Genomic DNA, 12,404 nt, shown 5'->3' on the forward strand with positions numbered 1-12,404 from the left:
TTTTGTGCTTCCCTGAGTCGCCGATAAACCGTTTACAAGTGAAGAAGCCCCATGTCGAAGCAGTCTGTCCGTCCGCCCGACTTCATACGATACAATAAGGGTCACAACCATTCTCGTTTCTGAGCATCATTCTACAGCGTTTTTACACAAACGTCAAAGTATCACACCTCTAAAGCAGCTCCACGAAAACTTTAAAAAACTCATTCTCAATAACTCGCACTGCCCATTTATAATCTGTCCTGGGGAGCACTTTTTGCAACAAAAGATTCCAGTTTCCCCCAGCACAATGGGCAATATTCCTTTACTTGCTGTAGGCAGCACTTCAATGTTACGTCTCTTGTCCGTTTTTGATTGTTTATTTTAAACAATGTATATATCAACAGACTTTTTTATTTTGGGAATAAGTAAGCTCTTCAGTGTGTGTTTTTAAGAATCGTCCCACGTCATATCCGATAAATATAATACTGATCGCACTCACTGCAGTTCATTTTGCACACTTCTGAATTCAGTAACTTTTTAGTTTTATGTCCAGTTTTACGCTGAAGGCGTTACCTCAAAGCGTATCTACCGAGTGATCAAAAAAGTCAGTATAAATTTGAAAACTGAATAAATCACGGAATAATATAGATAGAGAGGTACAAATTGACACACATGCTTGGAATGACATGGGGTTTTATTAGAATAAAAAAAAATACAAACGTTCAAAAAAATGTCCGACAGATGGCGCTTCATCTGATCACAATAGCAATAATCAGCATGACAAAGTAAGACAAAGCAAAGATGATGTTACAGGAAATGCTCAATATGTCCACCATCATTCCTCAACAATAGCTGTAGTCGGGGAATAATGTTGTGAACAGCACTGTAAAGCATGTCCGGAGTTATGGTGAGGCATTGGCGTGGGAAGTTGTCTTTCAGCATCCGTAGAGATGTCGGTCGATCACTATATACTTGCGACTTAAGGTAACACCAAAGACAATAATCGAACGGACTGAGGTCTGGGGACCTGGGAGGCCAAGCATGATGAAAGTGGCGGCTGAGCACACGATCATTACCAAACGACGCGCGCAAGAGATCTTTCACGCGTCTAGCAATATGGGTTGGAGCGCTATCCTGCATAACATCGTACGTTCCACCAGGTGTTTATCAGCCAGGCTGGGGATGATGCGATTCTGTAACATATCGGCGTACCTCTCACCCGTAACGGTAGCAGTTTTGCTGTCCAGCGTCATCTGTCGGACATTTTGTGAACTTTGTTTTTATTCGGTTCTAATAAAACCCCATGTCAGTCCAAGTATGTGTGTCAATTTTTACCTCTCTATCTACATTATTCCGTGGTTTATTAAGTTTTCAAATTTATACTGACTTTTTGATCACCCGGTAGTTTGAAAGCATATTGCATCGTCAGATTTTTTAAAACATTTGTGTATTGCTAATATTAATGGTTTTATAACCGTTTGCTACTGCATATTGTTTCAGTGTACCGCGTTCTTTCTTTATTTCACTTTGTTACAATGGTAGACGCACTAAACAGTAAACAATGGAGATAAAGTAAGCCATTTGTAAATTTAAGGATGCCATTTATAGGCATTGGCAAGACGTGGTTTCTGTAAATCCCAGTCGGTCACTATCGTCCTTACTTAGCAAGTTCGAATCAAAACTCGCTGGGTAGGCACAATGTAATTGTGACAGTTATCTTTGATTATTTTGTAAGACATGTATTGCTATTTTGATGTTTGTTATTAGGATCAGGCACTTTAAGTGGAGCTCAGTAGGTCAGTCTTGGAAAAGAACTAGTTTGTTCGCTAAACGTACACACTGAAACCGTGATAGATTTGCTAACAATGAGATATTTAAAAAAATGCTGGCCATAAACTGTGGAAACTGAAAAAAACTCGTATATCTGTGTGTTAATAAATTTCTTCTTATGGTCTGAATTGTTTCTTTCACTGCCATGTTAGGGTAAAAGTTTGTTTTCTCTAAAGACACTGATATCGCATCGTGTGGAGATTTTATATTCACCTCTGCTCTAGCAAATTCATATCTATTTTCCATATTTAATGATATCTGATTGTTTTTACCCTTTTAGCTCGTTATTCCAAAGCTTGTGAGGATGATAACATGGACATGTGATTTCACTGTTGGGTGAAGAGATTTTCTTTTTCTTTTTTTTTTTTTTTTGCTCAATTCCGGATTCCAATAGTTCATTACTTTAAGAAGAACTTTATCAGGCTGAGAGTAAAACGCTTCTGCTACAATTTTTTTTCATTTTTTCGTTATTGAATTCCTTATTGATAATTTTTTTCTTTCTTTAAAGGCACTTGGTATGAAAAAATTGTCTGATTTATCATACACAATTACAACTGTATTTTCGTTGGCATCTTAAGTGACAATAGTTTCTCTGCTTGTAATTTTTTATTTACTTTTATTATAATATCCACATCATTGATACTCAAAAGAATAATCTCTTGGGTTATTACAGCATATTTTTTAAAAAATCTTATTGCTATGTTAGCTGTATTAAAATAATTCATTTTAGCTCCTCAGTGGGAATGTTTGGTTTTCTTCTTATCTACAAAACACTGTTTTTACTAATCTGTGGACCGATATTATATCTTTCTTTGTCTAACAGTACCTGCCTACCACTATTTAACTTAATTTTTGTGATCAAATCTCTCACTGAATTAAGGTACAATGTCAGCAGTATTCTTTCAGTATTATTATGATTTGTACGTAAGTTGGAATTCTGTTGTATCTTTTTCGAATTATTTCCCGTCTTTCGTGAATTTATCCAGAATACCTTATAGAACACAAATGTAAGCAGTGATGACAATTCCTTACATAGGTTACATTGCAGTTGCGAAAATTATTTCTTTGAACCAATCTTTTAATTTTTATGAGAAGTTATAAGCAGAACAAGCTATCGATTTATAACCTAATAATAATTTCCTGTGGCTCAAGAATCCGTTGCAAATACTTCAACTAACTGCGTCCTTAACGTGGTGCAGTTATCCAACCAGGGAAAGGGTACGTACAATTTAGCTTGGAATCGAGTCTCTAGCGACTCAACATACCGTTGAGAGATGAATGGTGGGTTAAAACGGAGACTGAAAAATCCGTTGTCTGACCGAGGTGCGATCCCAGCACTTCTCGGTTATCAGGCAAATGCTTTAGCACAAGACCACAAAGCCCTATAACAAGATATAAAGTACATAGGCATACCAGGATTCATTCTGAATGAGAAACAGCTATAAATTTGCTAAACTAGTTGAGAACACAGACTTCCAGACGACGCAATGTTAGCATCTTTAGACACAGCAAATTAATAGACAAAACGTACCAATAAAGGATCGATTAAAATAGTAAAAGTTGATTAACTAACACAGAACAAGATTAATGCTACAGAAATACATGAACTAGTATTTAAAAATTTAAAAGAGTTTTTGTTTATTATTTCACAATGATGTGGTATGATATTGTCACCTTGAAAGTAACAGCAAACCACTGTTTGTGTATGTGCAGAAACCAAAACAGTTTTTGATTACCAATTTGTTTTAGCGCAGTTAATAACCAGTTTCGAAATCTATGGCCTTCATCAGTTTTATCTGTCGTCCTAAAAGTGTAATTTGAAGGAAATAAAATGTACAGCCATGGCTGATATCATCAAATAATATAAAAGCATGATAAAATCGTTATGAACACTCAAGGGCAGTGGTACAAGACTGTAGTTAGCACACTGTTTTATAGGAAAGGTGTGTTTCTCACAATTTTGTCATGTTTTTATATTATGTGAGGATGCCAACCTTAAATTTCATTTTCTTCTTTTACTATTAAGGAGACAGATCAATCTGATGATCAGCACAATGATCGAACACGGTTATCAAAGCGAATAAAACAAATCTGAGGTCAAAGCGTTTATTGTGATTACAAGTATTTCACGTTTAGTGATAAGATCTATGACCAGAAAGGGGATTTCATGATGGGCAGAGCTGAGCGGCACATTCGCAGAAATATTCGCAAGTGATATATATGAGATGTATGATAATTTACAAGATAAAAATGTTTATTACGACAAATTATTCTGCTCATGATTGTCTCTTTGTTTACCAATTCTTTACGTTTATCCTCAAGTTTAGGTTTAGCGAACCCTATATACAGTTAAGCTATAATATCCTTGTTTACGACTTTACAGGTTATAGTAAATAAACACTTTTCTTAGTCTACTTTTCTTGGGTCACGTTAATTAATTAGTAGACCTGGAGAATGAGTATTTTTGCAGCTGGGACAAAAGTAAAGTACACAACTTGCGATCAGAAGGAACGACAAGATTAGCGGTCGTAATGACGTTACCACATTCCAGCGGCTGTTCTGATTATATTCTTGATTATGTTACAATATTCGCCTCACGGAGAGTTTGCCTTTCTGAGATGCTATTACCGTGTCTAAGGTATGTATAAGGTCAACATTCAGGCTGCTGTTACGATAAGTTAGGTTTTGTGTAGCAGTACTTCCGACTGCGTTTCTGCCAATGGAGTACTGAGTCTATTGGTTGGAGTATTCAGTCGTAGGCTTGAGTGTAGCAGAATGGCAAATTCTCATCCTGGCTAGCTCAGAATTTGTTCCATTCAGTGAAATACCACTAGTACGTAACTTGAACTTTGCCATACCCTGAAGTTCTCCATTCTTATAGAAATTCACAATCACAATTTACGCTGCAAGAACTGATTCGATCCAATGTGCTCGTACCTTTCGAAAACGAGGCAGTGATTCCAATATTTCTGTCGGACACTCTACTGCCTTTACTTTGCCCAAAACCAGTTGCACTTCACGTGTCTGACAGTCAATGTAAACTTCTGTGGCTCGACTAATTGTATTACTTTCCTCCAAACACTCCTGTAGGTTCCCTAGTGACATGAGAGATTGAACTTCTCAATGTTCAGAAATTATTAACACTTCTCGCTTCCTTACTTGAACCATTTCTGAGTTATAGTAGCTTACCGATACTCTAGGAGCCAGTGCCCCGAAGACCTGCAGGCCCTGCGAGCTGCACTTCTGTACATCGCGGCGAATGAAGAACCGCTGTAGACCAATGAAGACCGCCAGAACGGTGTTGTAAGCGGCAGGCAGCTCGGTACCAGTCTCCTAGCCAATATTACTTCCGTGTCGCTAGGTGGTGCGGAACGCTGTATCGAATTATTGAAATCTCTACTGGCAGTTAGTAAAGGCCTGTGCCGGGCCTAACATTGTTGCTAGGCGCTTCTGCCACAAATTGACAACCGTGTATCATTTCTTCGCCCAAAATTGAGCACAATATGTTTATTTAAACTGCACATTGCATGGGGGCTTAATTAAAAAAGATGAAAATGATTTTGATTTCTTGCTTTAGCAGCTGTCTGTCCGATTACGAAGTCTCGTAAACGGTTGGCCCTGACTCGTATTATTACGCAATCTGACTGCATTGAACAATAACAATGAATGAAATGGAAATTTTCATTAACACAATTAATTAATTAAGTCCCCAGCAACTATAAAACCAACGCAACAACAAGCACAAGAGTAACTGTTCTGTGTGTGGGAGTGTGACTCAACGTACGCATCTGGCACGGTTCTTCTTCAACAACACAAGAATTTTTAAATAACATTTATACTGAATTAATTAAAGGAAATAAAAATACCATAATTACTCAAGAGAACCACAATTACACTCTAATCCAAGAACACAAGCCAGATGCTTTGTTGACTGAACCTGTAACGACGCATTATTTAAAACATGGAAATAATGAAAAATAAATCAAGTTTCGTTACCTTCATATATTGATGACAAGCACTCAAATTATTACAATATATCTCCACACCGACTCGCTATTACAACATCTCAACAAGAATTTTTCAGTATCACATCTCAGCAAGCACTCCCTACTAGCACATCTCAACACGAACTGACTACTATGAGTCCTGGACAAGCACTCACTTCTAGCACATCTCAATAATGACTGCCCGTGGAGGCGGCGGAACAATGCTCTCTAGCGATCTCTGGCGCTGTGGCTCAGTGTAGCCACCTTTCATATGCCCTTCCTCCACGGCTAGAATTTGATGGTATTTTTGCCAGCATTGGTGGTGAAAATACCACCAAATTCGTCAAAACAATACAGACAAAAATAAAAGATAATATTAATACGTAAACATCATATAACTAAATAAAATTTTGGCTTTGCACTGACCTTTTAATAACCTATTAAATAGAATACAGTAAGCAATACAAATTCTGTCATACATGTGACTTTACATAACAGTTTACACAAGTATTATGTGGTTAAACAGTTCAATCAATAGCGTCAGCAATGACGAATATGTGCAGGTAAGAGTCTCTTAACTTTTCACAAACAGTAATACACAAAAAAATCAGTTTATACAAATATTCACATAAACGCTTTCCATAGCCCATGAATAAGCAGTTGACAGTTCCAGCAATAGCACCCAGCAATGGTCAACAGGTGCAAAAACCAATAAGTAACATTTTTTCAATAGAAGCAGTCCATCAGTGGCACCCACAATGTTGATCAGGTGCACACAGCAACAGGTGACTTCATTTCAGTAGAAGCAATCCATCAGCGGCACCCAGCAATGTTGAGTAGGTGCAGACACCAACAAGTAACACCATTTCAGTAGAAGCAGTCCATTAGTGGCACCAGCAATGTTGATCAGGTGCACACAGCAACAGGTGACTTCATTTCAGTAGAAGCAATCCATCAGTGGCACCCAGCAATGTTGAGCAGGTGCAGACATCAACAGGTGACATCTTTTCATTAGAAGCAGTCCATCAGTGGCACCCAGCAATGTTGAGTAGGTGCAGACACCAACAAGTAACACCATTTCAGTAGAAGCAGTCCATTAGTGGCACCAGCAAAGCTGAGCAGGTACACACAGCAACAAGTCACATTTCTCAGCAGAAGCAGTTCCATAAAATACACTGTCACTGATCACACTGTTCATCAGAGTTTATAAGCAGAAATTAAACATGTCCTAGTGGCACCAATATTGTAGAAAAGGTACAAGTAACAGTCCATAATTTTTTTACAATCACTGATCACACAGTTCATCAGCAGAAATTAAACATGTCCTTGTGGCACCAATCATGTAGAAAAAGTGCAAGTAACAGTCCATACTATTCACCATAACTACTGAGACAGTTCAGTCATGAACAATAGTTTGAATGCACATACAATTTCTTTAACAAATTATTATCAATGCTCTTACACTAAACATACAAATCATAATAAACACACAAATGATATCAGGTAATTGTCACATTAACTATTACAGTACACAATAACAGTTAACCTATAATATTTATGGGTGTCAGTGCAAGCCACAACAAACAAGTGAAATAATATTTAGGAGATAGGTTGGGATCACTTCTCTGGGATTATAAAAGGAAAACACACAAAACACACTCACTCATCTTTCATCCACATTAGTGCTACTGTGTAATTGAATAGTGTTAACTGTGTAAATGCAATTCTGTCAAAATTTTATGTTCATCATGTGTATCAAGTAGTAGTGGCAGCAATGTATAACAGTCAATAATAGTTAGTCAACGTCATAGTCATCATGTCAAGACCAATGTTTGCCAAGCCAGATCAAAATGTACAGTTGCTGAACAACTGTCAGTGAGCCAAGATATGCAAATGCTTCCTCTCTCCAAAAAAAAAAGTATATACTGCTTAGTGATTTAACAAAGTGTGTGTGTAGACAATCTTCCTTCTACTTGAGTGTTCTAGTCTGCCTTCTTCATCTTCCTTGTTCTATATAAACCAACCAAAAAAAAATATGCTCCTCACTTACTTTACCTCTTATCCACCAAAACTCCAATAATCATCAGCATCACATAATCTTAATACTTCAATAATACCTCTTACGTCGATACATATAAACCTTATCATCAATATCATTTACCTTTTCTCTTGTCCACCAAAAGTCCAATAATCATCAACTTCACATAATCTCAATACCTCAATAATACCTCTTCAATACGTCGATGCATATAAACCTTATCGCCATTATCATTTTACTTCCATAACAACTCTTTCCTCTAGTCAGTCTCCTCGAACAAATACAGATAAAATCCTAGTGCAAACCTCAATTCATCATCCCATACAATCCGAAGACATAATGTCCACACACAACCTCTGTGTAATCCATCTGACCCAAATCTTCTACTCATTATGAATTATAAGATACATTTTGGTTACCTTGTCCATCATTAAACAAAAGAAATGCATACATGACCTCTAAAAGCCTTTAGTTCGAATAACTTTCAGTAAGGAAGTACGTTTACGGAGTGTGAATGATCATAATATTTCACAGTGTGTACACCACTTCAAGAATTATGGCAAACAGAAGCAAACATGTAGAGTATTTCTTGTGCCAAGTGTCACTTCCTATTTCAATTGCTCACTAAAAATGCAGTGTAATAACTGTCAATGGTCTAAACCTAATGTTGGTGTGTCATGTCGTTAGCTTCCTTCCTAGTAACATAAATTTATACAGCTTCCATAAAACCTCCAGCTCATGTGACTTTTATGAAGTTTCTTGTACTAATGTCGTTCGTCGAATTACTGCAGTTCATTTTCTTATCTTAAAAATATAAGGCACTGAGCATAAGCAAAACAAGCAATAGCGAGTAAATATACCAGTAGAGAACAGAATGTCAACAAGTGGATGCAGCACAATTCCTACAACGAGGCTCTGCCAAGCGAACTATCTATAATTAATACCATAGTGTGACCTAAACTCTATGTCTGTACACAGTATATCAGCATTTCTATATACCAAATTAAAGAGTAGTTATGACAACAAACAGAAATGTATAAATATGCAATCCATACGCACAGCAGCAAACATATGTCTTACAACATAAACAGGTCATCAGCATCATATCAGCATAAGCAAATAAGTGTTCATATGTAATCTTAATAAGTAAACATGAAGGCGCAAGCAGATAAATCACAAAGTATAACCTACATACATAACCATATCAGCACAACTAATCAGGTGACAATTATAATTTGAATAAATAAGCACAGCAGGCACATAATAGAAAAATATGACATCAGTGAAAAAGCATAGCAGCCAAGCGATGCATAATATATACAAATAACAACCCTGTTCATTAATTAATCATTGTCAAAATCAGTTAATATGCGTAAGCACGTCGCTTCACTAGTAAATTCATAGAACATGAAATTAGCACAAAGTATGAATCACGTAATCGCAAGCAGCAAATTACGTCTGAAGTACGTACCTAAGTGGAATTATGTTACCTGAAAAATAAACTCAATTAACCGTTACCTTTTTTTGTTTATTACTTTCTTCTTCGAAATTACATTCTTCCTGAAATTTTCTCGATAGTAAGTCCTCTTAACGTCGGACACACACAGAATTTACCTGAAGGTCTTAAATATTTTACACACCGTATCCTGAAAAATACTGAACGTTAATAACATAATTTTTGAAGTCATTATAGCTTTATACTGAATTTATTCGGAGAAATTAAACTGTGTATTTGTTTACGGCTGTCAGTGCATTCGCACTGAGCGCTCGATCAGCTGTAGGCGCGTGACGTAGGAAGTGATTGTTTGCGGTCAACGACTGCCTTGTGCGGCGCGCAGACTGACTGTTGCTTTGAGTATGTGCCGCCGCCAAAACACAGCGCGGTACTCTTGCATTCTCCGCATGTTTACGTAGCTGTTAGTTTCTCTAAAGTATGTCATTCTACAAAAATTTTTACGTTCGATATATGATGTATTCCCTTAGAGCGCCGAGATTTAAGAGTTTCTACTTCAACAGTGTTATCATGAATAATTTTGCGAACTCTATACGGACCGTTATAAAGCAGAAAAAATTTGCGACATAAGCCTTTTCCTTTATGAGATAAACGGTGGGACTTAATTAATACCTTTTGACCAACTGACAAGATTTTTAAACGACCAGGACGTTTAGCTGATTTCTCTCTTCTTGCAGCCGCAGACGCAATATTTCGTAGAGCCAGGTTGACAACTTCAGAATGCCGCAGTTTCCGTGAAGGCGGAAAAGGAACGATTTCAGAAATGCGATTTGTTGGTACTTTATTTTTTAATATCAATAGAGGCGGTAAAGAAGTTGAGTCATTAGGAAGTTCATTCAGAATGTTTTGAAAAATATGAAGATACTGATCCAGAGTTCTGTGATTCTGATGACAATCAAGACGGCACAATTTATTGATTTCCTTCATCCATCTCTCTGAAGCATTAGATTGAGGGTGAAAAAGTGAAATGAAGATTGGTTTAATTTTACGACGCCGTAGAGTACGAAGCCAAATTTTAGAGCGAAACTGTGATCCATTATCTGATATAACCTTGTCAACATGACCAACTTCTTTAAGAAAATGTTTGATGAAATCGTTAGATACTGAACGAGCTGTTGCTTTGCGTAAAGGTGTAAAACACACATATTTTGATGTCAATTCCACTGCTACGAAAATGTACGCAAAACCATTAGTAGAACGAACCACTGGACCGAACAAATCGACTGCAGCCATCTCCTTTAATTTCGCTGGAATGATAGGAAACAACGGTGCTCTGTGAGAAATCGTTGGCGGTTTAGCCTTTTGACATAATTTGCATTTGGCAAGAACAGATCGAATACGTTTTTCCATATTACTGAAGTAACAATTTTCTCGTAATTTATGAAAGCATTTTCTGGGACCAAAGTGCGCATAACTGAAATGTGTGTACCAAATCAATTTATTGACCCACTCATCAGGAATACAAACTAACCAAACAGAGTTGTCGACCGATTTTCGTTTGAAAAGAATATCATTGCGAACTAAATAATACTGTCTGATCGCTACGCTTTCCTTTCTCCTCCACTTCTCCTTAATGTCCTTCCAGATTGGATCCTTATTTTGCTCCTTAGCGATGTCCTGGAGCGAAGACGAAATAAAGTTCTCAAACGCAACACCTTGAATGTACATCAAACAATAATGGTTTTCTTTGCAGTCCTCTTCAGCACATTGTTTCAAACCCATAGGTGCACGTGATAAAGCATCAGCAACAATATTTGAAGATCCCTGTATGTAAACAATACGAAAATCAAATTCCTGTAGGTACAACGCCCATCGTGGCAATCTGCCATGAGTTAATTTTGTTGACATAAGAAATTCCAGAGCTCGATGATCGGTGTAAACCTTAGTATGTCTGCCAAACAAAAATGTGCGAAATTTTGTGAAAGCCCAAACAACAGCCAAAGCTTCAAGTTCCGTAATCGAATAATTCTTTTCGGATTTAGAGAGAACACGACTTCCAAATGCAATAGTCTTCTGTACTACAACGCCGTTTTCTTCTATCTCTTGAAATAAATGTGCACCTAGGCCTTTGTATGATGAGTCCGTCGCCAAACAAAAATCTTTAGATAAATCCGGATGTGAAAGAAGTGGAGCAGCAACTAAAGCATCACGAAGTTGTTCAAATTCTGACTGAGCTTCCTCATCCCAACACCAATTAGAATTTTTTCCAGATAGTTCACATAAACGAGGTGTGGCCAAATTGTCCAATCTAACAAAGCGTCTAAGAAAATTACAGACACCAAGAAAACTACGAACATCACGTTTTGTGGAAGGAACAGCATAATTGCGAATAGCGTCTAGTTTCTCTGGATCAGGAAGAATACCGTCTGTAGAAATAATGTGACCGAGAAATTTCACCTGAGATCGACCAAATTCAGATTTTTCCAAGTTCACTGTCATGCCAACTCGTGCAAAAATACGTAATAATGAATCCAAAATTTTGTTGTGCTCACTCCAAGAACGTTTAGCAATAAGAATATCGTCAACATATAAAGTAATATTGTCACGAAGATAAACAGGTAAAATTTCATTTAAACTACGAATGAATGCTGCAGAAGATACAGTAAGTCCAAACGGTAATTTCCAAAGTCACTTTCGGGTAAAACAGTCAAATCTGGTTATTCTTTACCTACTGTCTAGATAGATGGATAGTAAAAGAGTTGTTTTTATAGATGCAAAGAATAGTGAAAGAGTAGGCAGCGGTGCAGAAAACTAAAAGGGAAATAGCACCACTACAGCTCGGGGCCCTATGGTCGCTACGGCACATATTCACTTAGAGTAGTGAATCCCCGGAGGACTTTAATAGCTGCACATTAATTTTCAGTTTGTGACTTAGTGGCAAATTTGGCGGAAGTGCGCACGTAAATCGATCCAACCATGAACATGGACGTATCTCATTCTTAGAATTACGAAAGATCTCAAATTTCCGAACAGTCAAGAAGTGTTTATAGTCAAAGTTTTCGCCTCGTGGCGACAAAGACCTACCGCGTCTGTCCCAGTCCAAATGTCGATTATTGTC

The sequence above is a fragment of the Schistocerca nitens genome, chromosome 2, assembly GCF_023898315.1.
Source record: "Schistocerca nitens isolate TAMUIC-IGC-003100 chromosome 2, iqSchNite1.1, whole genome shotgun sequence".
In the NCBI taxonomy this organism is placed as follows: Eukaryota; Metazoa; Arthropoda; class Insecta; order Orthoptera; family Acrididae; genus Schistocerca; species Schistocerca nitens.